Source organism: Dasypus novemcinctus, unplaced genomic scaffold (assembly GCF_030445035.2).
Source record: "Dasypus novemcinctus isolate mDasNov1 unplaced genomic scaffold, mDasNov1.1.hap2 scaffold_106, whole genome shotgun sequence".
Taxonomy (NCBI): domain Eukaryota; kingdom Metazoa; phylum Chordata; class Mammalia; order Cingulata; family Dasypodidae; genus Dasypus; species Dasypus novemcinctus.
The window spans coordinates 641,824-660,953 of NW_026688145.1; the positions used below are offsets into that span (position 1 = coordinate 641,824).

Consider the following 19,130-nt stretch of genomic DNA (forward strand, 5'->3'; position numbering starts at 1 on the left):
AGGGGCTTGCAGGGTGGGAGGTGTCCTGAAGTCAAATTGGTGATACAGTGACAGAAGAGACTCCAGTGAGAGTGGGATTTGTGGGTTTCTGACACATAGGTCAGACTTTGTGGATGTGACACCCCCCCTAGGGCTGGCACCCAGCTGCGGGGATCCCTGAAGACTGCGTTGCATTGCAGTGCTCCCAGGCTCCCTGTTAACTGGATTTGAGGTTGCCAAGTCTGTGTCCCCTAAACCCTGGTGGCCCACACCCCAGAGAATCACACCTCTTGAGCCTGCAATATCACAGACTTTCCATCCCAGAATCCACCACGCCCTGAGATCTATCTGAGGTCCTTGATTGTCTGAGACCTCAATGTTTGTGGGGTTTTTCCTCTCTTTCCTTTTCCTTTTCTTTTTTCTTTTTTCTTTCTTATTGTCACAGTTGCTAATATTGCATTATCTCCTAGTATTTTCTCCCATTGTATGCCCCAAGGTCTTTTTTTTTTCATTTATTTAGAATTTTTTTTGTTCTTGTTGTTCTCTATTTTCTTTCTTTTCCTTACTTGTTCCCCTCCCTTTTCTTTATCCACTCTCCCTTTTTTCTTTCTTCCTTTCTTTCTTATCTTTTTTTTCTCTTATCACTCATTTTCTTCTTATTTTCTTTTATCTTAATTATACAATAGATGCTGCAGGGAACACCTCACATTAGCTGGGTTTCCTCATCCTCTGTTGCCTCATTTCTGTGTGAATTGATTTTGACTACCTACACTATTCCCTTTCACCCACATCTTGATATCCTCCATCATCTACTGTCTCTCTTAACTCCACCTCCCTTTCTTTGATCCCTAAATTGTCTAACTTTTAATTTCTAATATCTTTGTTTTGTTTTCTGTCTTTTATACACTCTTGAAACTATTGCCTTTCTTTTCTCTTTCCCTCTCTCATGAAAACACTAGCGTTTTAATTCATACCATATTCCTCCCATATTCAGTTGACTACCTCATTATAGATACTCTAATTACTACTAAAACTCTACACAACTTACAAGAATCTAATATCCATCCTCCCAGATCTCATATTATTGCTCTGTTAACATTTATTACCAATATTACTTTACACATTTTCCTTTCTTACACAATCGCCTTTCCCTGGCCCTAATATTTACTTCAAAGTGAACTCAGCCAGAAATAAGGAATTAGAATAAGAAGTACAAAGTGATATAGAGAAGATATAACACTTACACAAAATCAACAGCTAATTAATCCCCAAGACTAGACAAAGAAGCTAAGGAACTGATTAAACCCGAAAAGATAAAATGATGACCAGACAGCAACAAAAAACTACAAACCAAAACAGTAATCAGGAAAACATGGCTGAATCCAATGAACAAAGTAAAAACCAGAAAGGGGAGCAGAACTTCGCACAAATAATTAAAGATCTCAGAACATATATCAGAGACAAACTTAATGAATTAAAGGAAGAGTTTAACAATATGAAGAAAACACTTGGAGAGGAAATTGCAGACATACGCAAAAAGATAACAGATATGATGGGAATGAACAACACAGTTCAAGAAATAAAAAATACACTCGCAGCAAACAGCAGCATATTAGAAGAGGCAGAGGAGAGAATTAGCGATGTGGAAGACAGTACATCAGAAATCAAACAGATAGTAGAAGGGGTCGATAAAAAGATAGAAAAACTCCAGCTAGGATTTAGGGACCTGAATGACAATGCAAAACGCTCAAATATACGTATTATAGGTATTCCAGAAGGAGAAGAGAAGGGAAAGGGGTCAGAAGGAGTGTTGCAGGAAATAATGGCTGAAAACTTCCCAGATCTACTGAAAGAGACAGACGTACATATCCAAGAAGCACAGCGCACTCCACTGGTCATAAACCCCAACAGGCCCACCCCAAGACATATACTCATCAAATTATCCAATGCTCAACACAAAGAGAAAATCCTAAAAGCAGCAAGAGAAAAGAAAACCATCATATACAAGGGAAGCTCCATAAGATTAAGTGCTGATTTCTCATCTGAAACCATGGAGGCAAGAAGGCAGTGGTATGATATAGTCAAGGTACTAAAAGAAAAAATTTCCAAACAAGAAGACTCTATCCAGCTAAACTAGCATTCAAAAATGATGGAGAGTTCAAAATATTCACAGATAAACAGAAATTGAAAGAGTATGCCAACAAGAAACCTCCCCTTCAAGAAATTCTACAGGGAGTTCTGCAGGAAGAAAGGAAAAAAACAGGACAGGCAGAGGTGGAGGAGAGTGTAAGAGCAACAAAAAAGACAAAAAGAGAAGAAACAAACAAACAAACAAACAAAATATGACAAACACAAGTCCAATCAAAATATGACTAACATAAATAATTCCTTGAAAGTAATAACACTGAATGTCAATGGATTAAACTCACCTATCAAAAGATTCAGACTGGGACATTGGATAAGGAAATATGACCCATCTATATTCTGTCTACAAGAAACACATCTTAGACCCAGAGATTCATGGACGCTGAAAGTGAATGGTTGGAAAACAATCTTACAAGCAAACAATAACCAAAAAAAGGCAGGAGGAGCTATATTAATATCAGACAAAATAGACTTTAAATGCGAAACAATTGTGAGAGACAAAGAAGGATACTACATATTAGTGAAAGGGACACTCTCTCAAGAAGAACGAACAATCATAAATATTTATGCTCCTAACAAGGGCACCTATAAATACGTGAGGCAAACACTAAAACTAAAACACTAAAATTAAGTGAATGAATAAATGCATCTACAATTATAGTGGAAGATTTTAATACACCACTATCAACTCTAGACAGAACATTTCAAAAGAGAATCCCTAAAGAAACAAAATATTTGAACAGTATATTAGAGGAGCTGGATCTAATAGGCATATACAGATCATTACACACAAACACAGAAGGATATATATTTTTCTCAAGTGTGCATGGATCCTTCTTTAAGATAGGCCATATGCTAGGCCACAAAGAAAGGCTTAATGAATTCAGAAAGATCGAAACTATACAAAATAATATCTCTGACCACAGTGGAGTAAAGCTGGAAATCTGCAATGCCCAGAGGCCCAGATCTCACACCAAGATAAAGAAATTAAACAGCACACTCTTAGAAAAACAGTGGGTCAAAGAGGAAACCTCAAAAGAAACCATTAACTATCTTGAAAGAAATGATAATGATAACACAACACATCAAAATTTATGAGATGCAGCAAAAGTAGTACTGAGAGGGAAATTTATAGCCATCAATTCATACATCAAAAAAGAATAAAGAGCAAAAATTGAAGAATTACCTGCACATTTGGAGGAAATAGGAAAAAAACAGCTAAGTAATCCCACAGGAAGAAAGAAAGAACAAAGATAAGAGCAGAACTAAATGAAATAGAAAGTAAGGAAGCCCTTGAAAAGATAAACAAGACCAAGAGCTGATTTTTTGAGAAGATCAATAAAATTGACAAACCTTTAGTGAGACTAACAAAGAAAAAAAGCGAGAAGATGCAAATACACAAAATAAGAAATGAGAAAGGAGATATCAACACTTACCCCACAGAAATAAAGACTATCATAAGAGGATACCTTAAAAAACTATATTCCAACAAAAATGACAATTCAGAGGAAATGGACAAATTCCTAGAAACACATAAGCAGCCTATATTGATGAAAGAAGAAATTGATGATCTCAAAAAACCAATCACAAGTAAAGAGAATCAGTCATTAAAAACCTCACAACTAAGAAGAGCCCAGGGCCAGACGGCTTCACAGGTGAATTCTAAAAAACATTCTGGAAAGAATTAACACCAATTCTCCTGAAACTCTTCCAAAAAGATCAAAACAGAAGGAACATTGCTTAACTCATTCTATCATGCCAACATTACCCTAGAACCAAAGCCAAACAAAGACACCACAAGAAAGGAAAATTACAGACCAATTTCTCTAATGAACCTAGATGCAAAAATGCTTAACAAAATACTTGCTAATATTATTCAACAACACATTAAACGAATTATACACCACAAACAAGTGGGATTCATTCCAGGTATGCAAGGATGGTTCAACATAAGAAAATCAATCAATGTAATACACCATATAAACATATTGAAGGAAAACAATCACATGATTATATCTATAGATGCAGAAAAAGCATTTGACAAAATACAGCACCCTTTCCTGATAAAAACACTCCAAAAGATCGGAATACAAGGAAATTTTTTGAACACGATAAAGAGTATATATGAAAAACCCACAGCCAACATCGTTTACACTGGAGAAATCCTAAAATCCTTCCCTCTAAAGTCAGGAACAAGACAATGATGCCCACTCTCTCCCCTTCTATTAGCATTGTCTTAGAAGTACTTGCTCGAGCACTGAGGCAAGAACCAGATATAAAAGGCATTCAAATTGGAAAGGAAGAAGTCAAAATTTCATTATTTGCAGATGACATGATCCTATACATAGAAAACCCTGAGAGGTCTACAACAAAGCTTCTAGAACTCATAAATGAGTTTAGGAAAGTCACAGGGTATAAGATCAATGTGCAAAAATAAGTAGCATTTCTGTACACCCATAATGAGCAAGATCAGGAGGAAATCAAGAAATAAATACCACTCACAAGAGTATATAAAAAAATCAAATATTTGGGAATAAACTTAACTGAAGATGTTAAAAACTTATACACCGAGAACTATACAAGACTGTTCAAGGAAATCAAAGAAGACTTAAATAAATGGAAGAATATTCCCTGTTCATGGATAGGAAGACTAAATGTTATTAAGATGTCTATCCTACAAAAAATGATCTACACATTCAATGCAATCGCAATAAAAATCAACACAGCCTTCTTTAAGGAACAAAAAAACTAACTATGAAATTTATTTGGAAAGGAAAGAGGCCCTGAATAGCCAAAGACATATTGAAAAAGAAAAATGAAATTGGAGGAATCACACTACCTGACTTCAAAATATACTACAATGCTACAGTAGTGAAAACAGCATGGTAATGGCATAAGGAGAGAAACACAGACCAATGGAATCGAATTGAAAGTTCTGATATTTAACCTCATATATATAGCCATATAATATTCCATAAAGCCACCAAACCCTCTCAACTGGGAGAGAATGGCCTATTCAACAAATGGTACCTGGAGAACTGTATATCCATATGTAGAAGAATGAAAGAGGATTACCATCTCACATCTTATACAAAGATCAACTCAAGATGGATCATGGACCTAAATGTAAGAGCCAAGACCATAAAGACCTTGGAAAGCAGTGTAGGGAAACATCCACAAGATCTTGTAATAGGAAATGTTTTCATGAACATCACACCAAAAGCACGAGCAGCAAAAGAACAAATAGATAAATGGGACTTCCTCGAAATTAAAGCCTTCTGCACATCAAAGGAGTTTGTCAAGAAATTAAAAAGGGATCCTACAGAATGGGAGAAAATATTTGGCAACCGTATATCTGATAAGAGACTTACAGCTTGTATATATAAAGAACTCATATATCTTGAAAATAAAATATAAACAACCCATTTCAAAAATGGGAAAAAGATTTAAACAGACACTTCTCCAAAGAAGAAATACAAATGGCTAAAAAGCACGAGAAAAATGCCCCAGGCTTTAGCTATCAGGGAAATGCAAATCAAAACTACAATGATATACCTTCCTACTCCCATAAGATTGGCAGCTCTGAAAAAAACAGAAGAATACAAATGCTGGAGAGGATGTGAAGAAATGGGAACACTCATCCACTGCTGGTGGGAATGCAGAAAGATCCAACCATTCTGGAGGACAGTTTGGCGGTTTCTCAAAAAACTAACCATAGATTTGCCATATGACCCAGCAATACCACTGCTGGGTACATACCCAGCAGAACTGAAAACAAGGACACAAACCGATATATGCACACCAATGTTCATAGCAGCATTGTTCACTATCGCCAAAAGTTGGAATCAACCCACATGCCCATCAACAGATGAGTGGATCAATAAAATGTAGTAAATACATACAATGGAATATTACTCGGCTTTAAGAACAAATATACTACAAACACACGTGATAACATGAATGAATCTTGAGAACCATATGCTGAGTGAAGCAACCCAGTCATTGAAGGACAAATACTACATGACCTCAATGATATGAAATAAGCAAGCTGCCTCAGAGAGCTAGAGACTGGAAGATAGGCTTACAGGAATTCGGGGGGTAGAGGAAGGATAATAGCTGACATCTACATGGGTGAAATCTGTGATAAGCTGGAAGTAAGTCTGTGTTCAAGGAAGGGATAAAATGGGGGCATAGGGTTACCTTTGGGTGGGGCTTTGCAGTCTTGAGGGGGGCTAGGGATGGGCGGATGGGTAATATTGGCCAAGAAATTGGGGGGAGGATGGGAAAACATACGAACATAGGAGATTGTTAGGTGTTGGTTGCAAGTATAATGCTGAGAAAACCTTTTCACAATATAATTAGGAACGTTACCTGTTTAAGATACTTAAAGGGGATAATCTAATATAGGACAGAATCCTAGGAAATATCTGAATGCTCATTTTGCCAGAGTGGGTTATACCATTGTGTAGAGACCCTTATAATGAGAGTGAAGGTAGACCCACATATTGGGGAGGACTAATGCCATGAAATAGAGGGAACTGTATCTCTCAAGAGAAAGGGTGGCTCCCAGGGCATTAGGGCAGTTGAGCCCTCAACACTGTTGCAGGTATCGCTGAACATGGCTCCTCAAGAAATGAAGATTGACTGTCACTGTGGGCCCCAAGGGGAGGGGGAAATAGATATTGAATAGATGGAACCAAAGTAACTGTGAGGGCAATAGAAGTGGTTCATAAGAGTACACAAGGATGGATATAAAACATGTAATATTACACCAAAAACATATAAGGGATGACAGACTAATAATGTAAACCATAATGTAAAACATAGGATAACCAAAAATTTAGAAAAGTGTATAGCCTAAAGTATAAACCACAATGTAAACACAAATGTTACCTTGCTTGAAAGCTATTGTCTCAATATCTGTACATCAGTTCCAGTAAATATGATATGAATAAGTTAAAAGATTATCACTGTGGAAAGGAAAAGGGTTTATATTGGACATGTGGGAGTACTGTATATTGTATATATGAATTACTGTGATCTATGGCTCTTGTGAAGAGAAACTCAATAATTAGCGAAAAAGAAAAGAGAAAGATAGGATGTAGAATTTTTCAAAATCAATATGTGTTCTATATCTAATCTTTAACTCATCGCTATATTCCATTTTACTATTAAGGGAACCTGGCATTACATTGGGCTTCACTTTTCAGGAAGTTTTGAATCACAGAGTGGTTCAACGATGGCAGCAGAGGAATACTGGTATGGGATGTTATTGACAGGGGACATATGGTTGACAGGGAGTTATACAGGGCATGTGTCCAGGGTACATGGAAATGTTTGGATATACTCATAGTGGAAACAATTAAAAACAACAGCTTGGGGGGTACTGGGTTCCTGGCTGGGGGCCTCTGTCATGGTCCCTGGGGGAGCAGCAGCAGTCCCCCAGGTGCAACGGCAAGGACCAGGAAGGAATGAGGTTCCAACAGTGAGCCCCTGGTACTAATGTCTATGCTTGTGAGTGTATATAGCTGAAATAAGAACAAGGCCTAGAGAAGCACTGTGCCTAAGAGTTCCCTCCTGACAGCCTCCGTGTTACTCAAATGTGGCCAGTCTTGAAGCCAAACTCAGCATGTAAATGCAATGCCATCCCCCCAGCGTGGGATATAATACTTGGGGATGAGCCTCCCTGGCACTGAGGGATCACTACCAAGTACCAGCTGATGAGGTAACTAGAAAATGACCTTAAATTAAAGGTTCAACACGGACCAGCAGAATATCCCTGTCTACATATAACAACAGGAGTTAAAAATGCTTTTTGACCTAAATTAAGGAGGAAATGGAAGGGACAAGTGAGTTTATATGGCTATGAGTCTCTAAAAAAAGAGTCTGGAGGTTGTCAGAATGATTGCCCTATGCAAACCTGAGCAGAGTCTCAGAGACAGATAAAGTAGATACAACCGCAGGTATTCGTTCTTTTGAGGGCTAAAGAGACCCACAGATTTTATGGTCATGGCAGATGGAGTTCACTGCCATGTCAGTTGGCCCTCATTTGGAGTTGGTGTTTCTGTGAGATGGAGCTGGACTCAGATGTGATCTCTTTTCACAAGCCTTTCCTGCTACTCTACTGGATGTGTACTTGGTGCTGGGATTTAAGATATATCTAGGGGATCTGAATCTCTGGACTGACAATATGATAGCCAGGCCATGAGCCTCAACAGACTTCAGCTCCTACACTCTGATTTATTGGACTTACCCTACTCAGCTAACATGGAATTGAAGAATGTCAACCACCACACCATGGAGCCTAGAGTGCCTACAACTGAAAGCAGGAGGATTGCATCCAGTATCCATGTGGAATCTAAGCCCCCACTTGACATAGATGTGGAATGGACACAACCAAGCCAAGGTCCACAGGAAGGAGAAATACAGTAAGGATTAGAGTGGACTTAATGATATTCTATTCATGACCTAGTGTGGTTAATAATCGAGAAAGTGTGGCATTGGTGTGGAAAAAGTGGCCGTGATAGCTGATGGGTGTGGGAAATGGGAGGAGGAGATGAGATGTGGAGGCATTTTTGGGACTTGGAGTTGTCCTGTGTGGTGCTACAGGGACAATTACCGGCCATTGTATGTCCTCCCGTGGCCCACTGGATGGAACATGGGAGAGTGTGGGCTATGGTGTGGACCATGGGGTGCAGTGATGCCCAGAGATGTACTCACTAAATGCAATGGATGTGTCATGATGATGGGGGAGGGTGTTATTGTGGGGGGAATGGTGGGTTGGGGGCGGTGGGGGTGAATGGGGACCTCATATTTTTTTGGGGGGGGTGTTTATTTTTTTTATTTGCTAAAACTGGTAACATTATTCTTAGGGATATTTTAACGGTTTAATTAATTGAAGAACTCCTTGTAGCATATGCTAAGGAAAGAAGAGTGGAAAGCAAGCTACCAGCCAAAAGACAGTAACTGCATTAAAACTGACACTAGATAACATATATATACTCTTGTATAAACTGTTTATAATCAGAAATAAACATAAAATGCTTATAACGAATTTACATCATGTTTGCTTTTAGTTGCATGATATTTTCCTGGAAAGATGCAAAAAGAGCAAAAACATTAGTGTCCTCTGGTGATGTGGACTGGGATGACAGGGGAAGTGGGTGGGTGGAAGACTTCTCACTACATTTTCCATTGTGCCAAATTTGACTTTCACACCATGCAGTGTTTACCTGGATTTTATGACTTTTTCTTAAACTGTGTAAACTCAGATGCTAAACTAATTCATCTTCTCTAATTCCTCACGGTGAACCCTCAGCTCTTCATTTTAAAGTTAAGGTGAAAATGTTGCTCATAGTCCATGAATACTTCATGGTCATGGAATAGAGAGTGGTTGCTATTTGTTTTCAGTAAAACACTCAATGAAGGGTGGTTTCTTTCTGCAATTTTCCAGTCCTGTGTCTTCTCAAGCATGTTAAACTCATAACTGTTGTTCCAGTTTCAGTGATTTATCAGTGACAGTTTATATTCAGATATTGGTGCTTCTGATGCTATTCTCTGGTTTTGCCTTCAGTTGATATTTTATTCTTCTTATTCCTGTAGGCAGAACTGGGAAGGTCTGGTTGATGTCCTATTGGGAGCAGAACTTCCGATGTTGGCAGTGCTTCAAATCCCTGGCCCGGAGGTACATTAGCCTAAGTCCTGATGCTGAAGCTCTTTCCTCCTTTCTCATGTGAGTGGTTTCCTCTTGGAGACACATTTGACTGTTTTGCACCATTCAGATACAGAGGGCGCTGTGCGGGCAGGACACGGGGGTCCCGAGGGTGGGCAAGCACCCCCCGCAGCCCCCCGCACACCCCGACACCGTGTCCCTCCTGCCCTCGGGCTCGCAGGGGTGCCGTGGGAGCAAGCAGCAGGTCTGCAGGCTCATATTTTTTTGATGTAATATTTTTTTAAAAAAATGAATAAAGAAAATCAGTGCCAAACATTAAACAGCTTGATATGAGTCTTCAAACAAAGCTAAGTATCTATTGCAATTTCTTTGTAAAAATAAATTACTGAGAAATTATATATTTATATATATACTGTTCTCACCAGCTTTTAAAAAGAAGTGCCATCTTTATAAGCACCCAACCTTGTCTACCTCTGTAATCCAATGTCCTCTTTTAAAAACGGGTATTCCAAATTTTAATTGAGTTTGTTTCTTTCAGTGTGAAAATCTTGTTAGCCATATAAAAAACTTCATCCAACTTCATACAGAAGGCCAGATCCATCTTCCTACAGTTAAAATAGAGTTTTATACCTTGTTAGTCAATAACTGCAGCCCATTGTCAGCAGGAAACAGTTGTAGAAAAGAGATCATCTCCTTTCATCACCACTTTAAGATTAAATGTCTAAACTCTTTAAGGGTAAAAAAAAATTAATAGATGGATCTAGAACCTGACTGAAAATCTATCTGGATGGCAGTGGCCCCGAGATGACTGCAGGGGGGCCCTGCCCCAAAATTCTACTGTCCAGAGTGAAAACTTCTAAACTTCTGGAAACAGGCTCCTGAATGCTACACCGAAAAATTGATAGGTAAAATAATCAAAACAACAAACAGCCATTCACCTCATAGCTCCAACAATAATTATGCAAAAGCTTAGCAAGTTAAACTTTGGCTTAAGGGGGGAATGACGTGGGCTATGAGTGGGAGGCTCTTTATGTCTTAACAGATAACCTAAGCTGTCTGTGACTTGTGGATGTGGGACGGTAAGAGGCCGCATTCCTGCTCTTTTAACCATGGCATCGACACAAGTCCCAGGAAACAGTTTAACAATGCAAAGTCTATAAACTTTAAATATTCAGGGAAAATTCAAACCAAATGGGCTAAAAGCTTATCTAGAATGTTTGAAGTCCATGGTAAAAGGTTACCTAAGATGTGGAAGATATATGCTAATTCACGCCTATTTAGAACTGAAACAAAAGGACTATTTGGCCTTTCCTCTCTGTATAAAAGGGACTCAAAAATCTTGTTCAGGTCTGCTCATCTGCATAGGGGGCATGGCCAGGGCCTGGAGGTGGTGTCTAGTGTCACAACCCTGACACCCCCTTCCCTGCCTTCCAGGAAGTATTACATGTCCATGCGCCACATGGCACTGGCCAAGGCCATTCCCAACCATTTCGTATACAAGGTACATGAGGCAGACCTGGTGAATGCACAAGGGCTCTTGAGATCCGGGTGCTGGGGGGTGGGGGTAAGGGCGGGAAGGTGTCCTGGGGTGTCGTCCAAACTGGGGGCTTGGTGGAACTCTATACAGGCCCATCCCTCCTCTTGGTTTCAGATCCTCCAACCCTCCTCCTCTTGCTCACCCATGGGTCCCCAATGCCTCATTTCATCCTGCTGTCCGGGAGAGATTTAGATTGCTGTTTGGAATTCCAGTGTTATTTCAAGGAAGGAAGGCCTCTTTTGCCTGCTTGGGACTTGCAAGTGACAAACACATGGCTTAAGCTCTCTTTGGCAGGAAGGAGCTGTGTGATGAAGGAGACTCCACAGAGTAGCCATTTAGCCACATGAGGCTACAGCACAGATGTAGGTCATTTCTATCATGACAGAAAGGTCTGGTGCATTGGCTTAACAAATCTTTCAGGGCTCTGCTGATATGGCTCTATTTTCAGGAAAAAAGACAATACCTTTTTTCCTGATAGCTTTAGGCTCACTAGGCCACATGTGCATGTCTGAGCACATCATCACCAATGAAGAGAACTGGAAGCTTGGGCCCTGGGAGTCTTGGGTCCTGCATCATCATCCTTGTGACAGACACAGGAACCCCCACAACCAGATCATATGTACAGAGAGCAAGAGGACTTGGTCCTGAGCAAACGACACCTAGCAGCCACTTTCCAATTCCTTTTCTACCAAAAACCAAAGGCATGGGGGTCAGAGCTGACAGCAGTTTGCTTGCTTTCTCCAAGATGCTGCAAACTTCTTCTGTTCTCTTTAGAGTATATGCACCCTACTTTCATCTCTCCTTTCTCAACTAAGACCCAAAACCCCAGCTCAGCATTTCTTGTACATCATAAGCTCCCAGCTGCTCAGATAAATAGTTCTTGCTACCGAGTATGTGCTTTACTTTGGGAAGAACCTAATATTCAAGATAGGCCTGATCTCTTACAAGCCCAGGTGGGGAGGGGGCAAGCTGCCCTCATAGCTAGTCTTGTGTACTTGTTTACCATAGTTAATTGACATAGTAACTTCAGTGTTTCCATATAATCTGGAAAGAACTACCTACATCCCAGAGTTGAACCAGAAACTGTACCTCAGAGCTTGGCAGAGGCCTGGTCCCATTATTACTCATTGAACAGGACCCCTACTGGTCACAGTTACACTGTAAAACACTCAGCCTGCTTCCTGCTACCCACTTAGTTCAATCCTCCCTGGAGTAATAAAATAGCTAGGCAAGAACTGGCTATAGCACACCACCCACAGGAGAGGGTTCAAACCTTATAAATTCCCCACACAAGACACACACACCATCACCACCTGCTGCAAAAAGCTTTATTGTTTACACTTGATTGAGAGCTTGTTTGAGGGCTACAAGATGGCAGTTAAAAAGGTGCTTCCTGGCTGGAGGGGTTCAAGCAGAAGCCTGGATGCTGGGGGAATAGAGCCCTCCCCCATGGCCTCTGGGCTCCAGAGGCTCCTAGTCATGTTTGAGGGTGACCATTTCAAAGAGATACTCGCCCAGCCCTGCCTGTGGGCCAGCAAGCCTGTGGAGGTTTGTCAGGTGGTCACCTATATTTTTGATCAGCTTCACCTCCTCTTCTAGGAAATGGTTCTCCAGGAAGTCACAGAGCTGAGGAATAGAAGAGAAATGAAAAATTCTACTGAGAGATAATATGAGACAATAGGTAACAATGTGGCAGATGTGGGAAGCGAGGCACAGCAAGGAATTTCCCTGGACAATCAAAGGGAGTCAAGGCTTAGAGTGGAGGCTTCATCCCAAGGAAGGTCTGCATTTGGGTAGCCATGGAAGAGGGGGATACTTACATGGGGGTCTGTGTTGGCAGATCCCAGGGCATGTAGATCCAAAAGGGCCTAGTTCAGGGCCTTCTCCAGGACAAGGGGAGCTTTCACGGCATCCAGGGTATTACCCCACTCATCTTGGTTTTTTAAAAATGCTCATTAGTATTTAATGAATCTCCCTCCATAAATTTTCAAGCCACCAGGACACAGGCTCCCTCTACACCCTTAATCTCCTCAGCTGTTCTGCTGAAGAATTTGGCCTTCACGATGACAGGCTGTTTTGGATGCTTTTCCTTCCCCAGAACTTTGTAGTAACCTGACCGTACCACATCAATGATGGGAGCAGCTTCAGTCTTGTTTTTGGCAGCATTTACCCGTGTCTGCTCACTGACCAAGGTCCACAGTTTATCAAGGTTCACAGTTGGACAGAAGCTCTGATTCCTCTTCAAGTGATAATGTCTCATAGCGACCTTCCCAAATAACCTGGGTGATATTTGTCGAAGTTGATCCTGTGGTGATGCATGCCACCAGCATTACCTCGCCCTCCTGGATGCTTCCGGTGTTTGCCAATACAGCGTGGCCATGGCTCACATGAGAAAGTTTCTAGGTCATTCTCAATCTGGATGGCATGTCAGCGATCGAGATGGCCCCACTCATCTTTGGAAGGCTTCTGTACATTAGAAAGAAACAGGTTCAGTGCTTTCCACATGCATTTCCCAGCAATCCTGGGAAGGAAAGAGTGCAACAGGGATGTAGCCCCCAAGTGGATCTGCAGGCGTCTTTGCACGACCCCCAGTCTCCTGCAACTACACTGCCATGGAGAGCACGGAGCTGTCTTGATGCCATGTCTTGCAAGAGCGCCTCCACTTCACTCACCATAAACAACCCACAAAAAACCGACCTCAATCCCCCAGGAGCACGTGTGGTGCCAAAAAGGTCAGAATCAAGGGACTTGGTGCCCATGGACTGCTGGGAGGTGTAGTCCGCTGTCTGCATGCTATTAACCAGCATGTCTTGAAAGAGGGCGTGACTGCCGCCTTGACAATGCTGCATCTTCAAGAGATGCTTGGCGCCCTCGCGCTTCTCCTTTGCCAGCTCCTGGAAGAAGTGGTCCACGCACTGCAGGGCCACATCATCGCGGTCAAAAGAGAGCTCTGTGGGACAAGATGGTGGAGAGAATGGTCAGCACTGAGGCATGGCGAGGCCAGGCAGGCGGACTGCACCATCGGCATAACCGGCGGTACAAAGAAGGCACATGCATGAGCAGAGAGCCGAAGGCACATGCAGTTGGGGGAAACGTGGGCTGGGGAATTCCCAGGAAAGCTCACCAGAGAGAGGTACGTGTAGGAGGCTTGCAGCTGCAGGTTGACCAGGCATTTCACTGAGGCTGATATGTCGGCGGAATAATTCTGATGGATCTGGAAGTTCATGGTTGGTTGACAATGAGGAGGTAACCACAAAAAGGCAGTGTTAGCTGGTCCCGGCAGTGGGGGATGGCCGAAAAATTGGTCCTGGAGGTTGCAACTGCAGAAGCAGTTGCTAGGTGGTCGATGCGGAGGTGTGGGGAAGAGTCCCTGGGTCTGTTCCATTCACACACTGTTGAAGCAAGAGACAGATCAGTGGGACCACCAGACGTGCTGTGGAGGGGCCTGGCCAAGGCAGTGCCTTTTGTTGCGTGGGCTCTATGGGGGTGGGGTGGGCAGAATGAGCCACTGGCCAATCTGTAGCAGCAGGAGACAGGGCATAGACACAGCACGTGACCAATCCAGAACAGATCAAGTGTTCAAGGGCAGCCCAAGTGAGGGAGGGGTGTGGGGAGTAGGTAAGTCATGCACATGGAGAATGAGGTTGTTGTGAAATGGAGAATTGGGTTGTGAGTGGGGGAGGGTGGGTCTTGGTTTCTTTGTGGGATGCTGTGGTCCCCAGGCCCATTCTGGGAAGTCAAAAGGTTCTGGGATGTGGGAGATGTATGGGGACATTGGGAATCTTGGGAGGTGATGATTCTGGGGTGCAGGGGGTGGCACAGAATGTCAGTGGGCTTCTGGGGTTTTCTCTGAGAGCATGGACTTGTCTGGAACCCGGGGTCCTTCCTCAGAAGTGTGAAGGGAACCTCCAAATACCTGGGGTTTGCTCTGCAAGATAAAGTGATGATCATTGGGAAGTTTACAAGGCTATTACAGGACATTTCTGGAACCCTGGGAACTCCCTGAGGTGGGGTGGTGACATGGAGCCCAGGTATACTCAGAGGTGAAGGTTTTATAGCCTTAGAGTTCACTATGGTGATGTGGCCTATGGGTGGGAGGCTCTTTGTCTCTTAAGAGATAACCTAAGCTGTCTGAGACTTGTGGGTGTGGGACTGTAAGAGGCTGCAGTCCTGCCCTTGGTAACCATGGCAGTGACTCTAGTCCCAGGAAACAGTTTATCAATGAAAAGTCTATAAATTTTAAATATTCAGGGGAAATACAAACCAAATAACTAAAAGCTTATCTAGAATTATTTAAGTCCATGCTAAAAGCTTACTTAAGATGTGGAAGATATATGCTAATTCAGGCCTACTGAGAACTGAATCCAAAGTACTATTTGGCCTTTCCTATCTGTATAAAAGGGACTCAAAAATCTTGTTCGGGCTTCAGGATTGAAACAGAAAACTCCCAAGTCTGCCCGGCCATCAGTAAAGGATTTTTCTTTCTCAAAATCATTCCTGAGTCCTGGCCTCTTTGTATGCAAATAATTGAACCTAATATCTAATTCTACAACATTTCTGGGGGCTCGTCAGGCATTGCAAACAAAGGCCAGAGATGGTAGCATTTTCCTGGAAGAAGACAGGAGGACTAGGGTGAACCCCAAATCTGGGCGCTCCTCAATTAAATTTAATCCAGAAAAGATGTGGGCTCCACCAGAATCTTCCCGATGAAAATCGACGGCAATGGAAGGTCTGAAGAAAAAGATTCTGGGATCAAAAAAGAACTCCAAATATGGAGGTTTGTGATGGCTGTGGGGGTAGTCATATATATATAGAATTTGTGGGTCAGATTATTGATCTTTATGCCTCTGGTGTGTCAGCTCAATGCTAGTGCTGGATTTGTGAGGTTATGCAAAGTAGAATTTAATTAAGCTGGAACCCACATTGGCAAGGGGTTTAATTGATTATAGAGTAAAACTGCAGAGTGGATGTTTGCAGAGTCTGGAGGTTTGTGCATGGGCTGCTGCCTTGTCTCTGGTCCACCCCTTTGCAGGGTCTTGGAGACTGTCTGTGTCCCTGCACGCACCCGAGTTTGTTGGGGCTGCCTCAGTCAGGGTGACTGGGTCCCCGGGATGGGTGCTGAATTTGAGTAAGTACTGTGTGCCCATTTTGGCAAAAACCTGGAAAAGGGGGAGTGGCTTGCCCCTTTTCCGTGAGTCTGTACATTCTACTCATAAGCCACATTCCTCTTTGATTGTTGTGCACCTGACTGCCCGGAAGGGGAGGAAGTCAAGGGGATGAAAAGCAGAATCAAAATAAATGCAGTAAAATTCACTTGCTAGGGTGTCAAGGCCAAAATCTCTCTCTGCAAGGCTGTAGAAATACTTTGGAATGTTGTAGAACTGTAAACACATCTAAAGAAAGAAGGCTATTGCTTGAAACAATACAAATTAATAATTAAAGATTTAAAGAAAAAACAGCTCTATTCTAATGGCAAAAAATTAAATAAGTGCTTATATGAATACGTGTTTAAATGTTTAAATGTTAAAAATAATAATAAATGATAAAAATTGTAAGTCTTGATTAACAAAATCACCATAAGTCTTTTCATAAGAAGTTGTTCTTACCTAGATTGAAATGAATAGTTTATTTTTCTTCACAGGATAAAATGAAGGATGTAAAACTTAAAAGAATATTAAAGAAGGTTAAAAGGTTGTGAGAATGCTGGCTGAAATTTAATGTTTTTTCTAAAAGGTGTGTTTTGTCCTAAGGAAGGATGGCTAATTTTCATAAACACTTAAAACTTAAATGCATATGGCAAGTTGTAGAAGTATTGTGGTAACTTTATGTAAAGAAATGTGTTCTGTGAAAGTAAAATTTGTCTTAAAATGATATAGTCTATATGATTATAAATAATTATAAAATGTTTAATAAAGCATTGTTTAAATTAAGGTATTTAAATGGCCAATTCCAAAAAGTCATTATTAAATAAAAACTGAATTGATAATAATAGTACTAAAAGGTAATTTTATAACAAGAAAACTTGTCAGCAGACAGCCTCCCTTGCCAACTTGCTTCTAAAAAACTGTTTCTGGTATTGCATGCTACTCAGTATTTAAAGTGAAGAAAAGTAAATTATTTTAACAAGCTTATTTAGTGTTAATGGCAATTACACATTGTAGGAAGTTTGCCTGGTAACTTAGAATGTAAGATATATGGAATGTGTTTTTATTGTTAAGGAAACAGACTACTTTGTCCTAAGATAAAATGATTGATTATTGAGAATGGGTAGCGTGTGGGACAAAACCTAAATGAATACTGAAAGTGTAGAAGTTTCATGGAAAAGTAATTTTTATGATTAAAGTTGAGTAAATTTAATAGGTCTATCTAGACAGTTTAAAAAGTTTTAGTATCAAGTAGTAGGTATCAAAGTTAAAATTTTGTTCTATCTCAAAGCCTCTCAAGTCATTATTTTGTTTTGGTGAAAGTTTCCTGAATAATCAGTATAGAAAATGGTCTGTTTTATCAAATTACCTTCTAGTGCTTTAACCGCATCATTTCCTAAGTGTTTGAAAAAAAGGTCTTATCTCTTTTAAAGGAAAATAATGTTCAAACCTCTTTTCTAAAAATCAAATCCTGAAATTTAGCTTTTAATTTCAAACTATTACAAAGAGATTCCTTCTTTTACCTTAAAAGAAAAATTAAAGTAATAGTTAAGTTCATTTAATATGTTATAAGTCACATGAAAAGTGTTTAAAAGTGTTATAAAATCAACAGGCTTAAAAAAAATTAAAAAATACTGTAAATGAGTTAAGATCATTTATAAATGCATTTATATTATAAAACAACAGAAAGATATTAACTGAAATTATGGCTGGGTGAATTTAACCTGAAACTATTATTTAAGTGTAAATTCGTAACTAACCTTACCTTCACTTATGGTTGCTTCAAGCCTAGCCTCACCCCTTGCCTTTGCCTGTGGCTGTTTCATAACAGCTCCTGTCCTGCTGGTATTAGTAACCCTGCTTTCTCTCATGAATCTAAGTGTGGACTGAATTGCTGCCTGGTGGAATACTTAGCCCTTGGGTTTAAAGGACCACTGGAATTTTATTATCTCCAAAGACTGGGGGGGAATAAATGGAGTCTCTTGCCTTGACTGCCACTCTTCCAAGGAGTGGCAATTCATGAGAAAACCCAGTTTGTCTCACTGAGGCTTCCAATAGCCTCAGTGAATATACATAGAATTAGTGTTGTTGCTTATCAAAATTCCGCTAAATTCAAGGTAAAATATAAAGTTCTGAAACAAAAGAGAATTGTGTTGGAGCATTGGGAACATTTTGTTTACAAGTCATTAGTTAAGAAAAGAAAGTCTTGTGTAAAACTGCATGGTCATAGTGTAAAATTGCACAGACACAGTGCAAATTAAGTAAAGTTTCAGGTGTCTTTGAAATATTTTGCAGTCACATTTCTTTTATGAATAATGGAAGTTTTAAGTAACTAAAATTATGTTTTTGTGTCAAACTCTTCATGTCTGCCTATTTGATCAAATTGTTGAGGTTAAATATGCAGTTATATATGTGAATAAATATTCTTAGAGCCCAAATTAGACTAAGCAGAATGAAAAACTCATATAGAAATCTGAATACAGAAACTATTGGGAAAGGTCCTCCTCTTTGCAAGAGTTTTGAAGGCAAGTCTAGGTGTGGCAGATTATACCTATCTACTAGGCTAGGGAATTAAGAATCAGTTTGCCCTGTAATTTCCCAGTTTAAACCTTTTGTCAGCCATAAAATGTACAAAACAAAGATTAGTTTAGTT

At 40.5% G+C, this 19,130-nt stretch overlaps 1 pseudogene; it reads right to left on the reverse strand.

Annotated features, from left to right (window-relative positions):
* Positions 1-12,806: 12,806 nt before the first annotated feature.
* On the reverse strand, positions 12,807-14,559 carry LOC101422707 (ferritin light chain-like; annotated as a pseudogene).
* Positions 14,560-19,130: the final 4,571 nt, after the last annotated feature.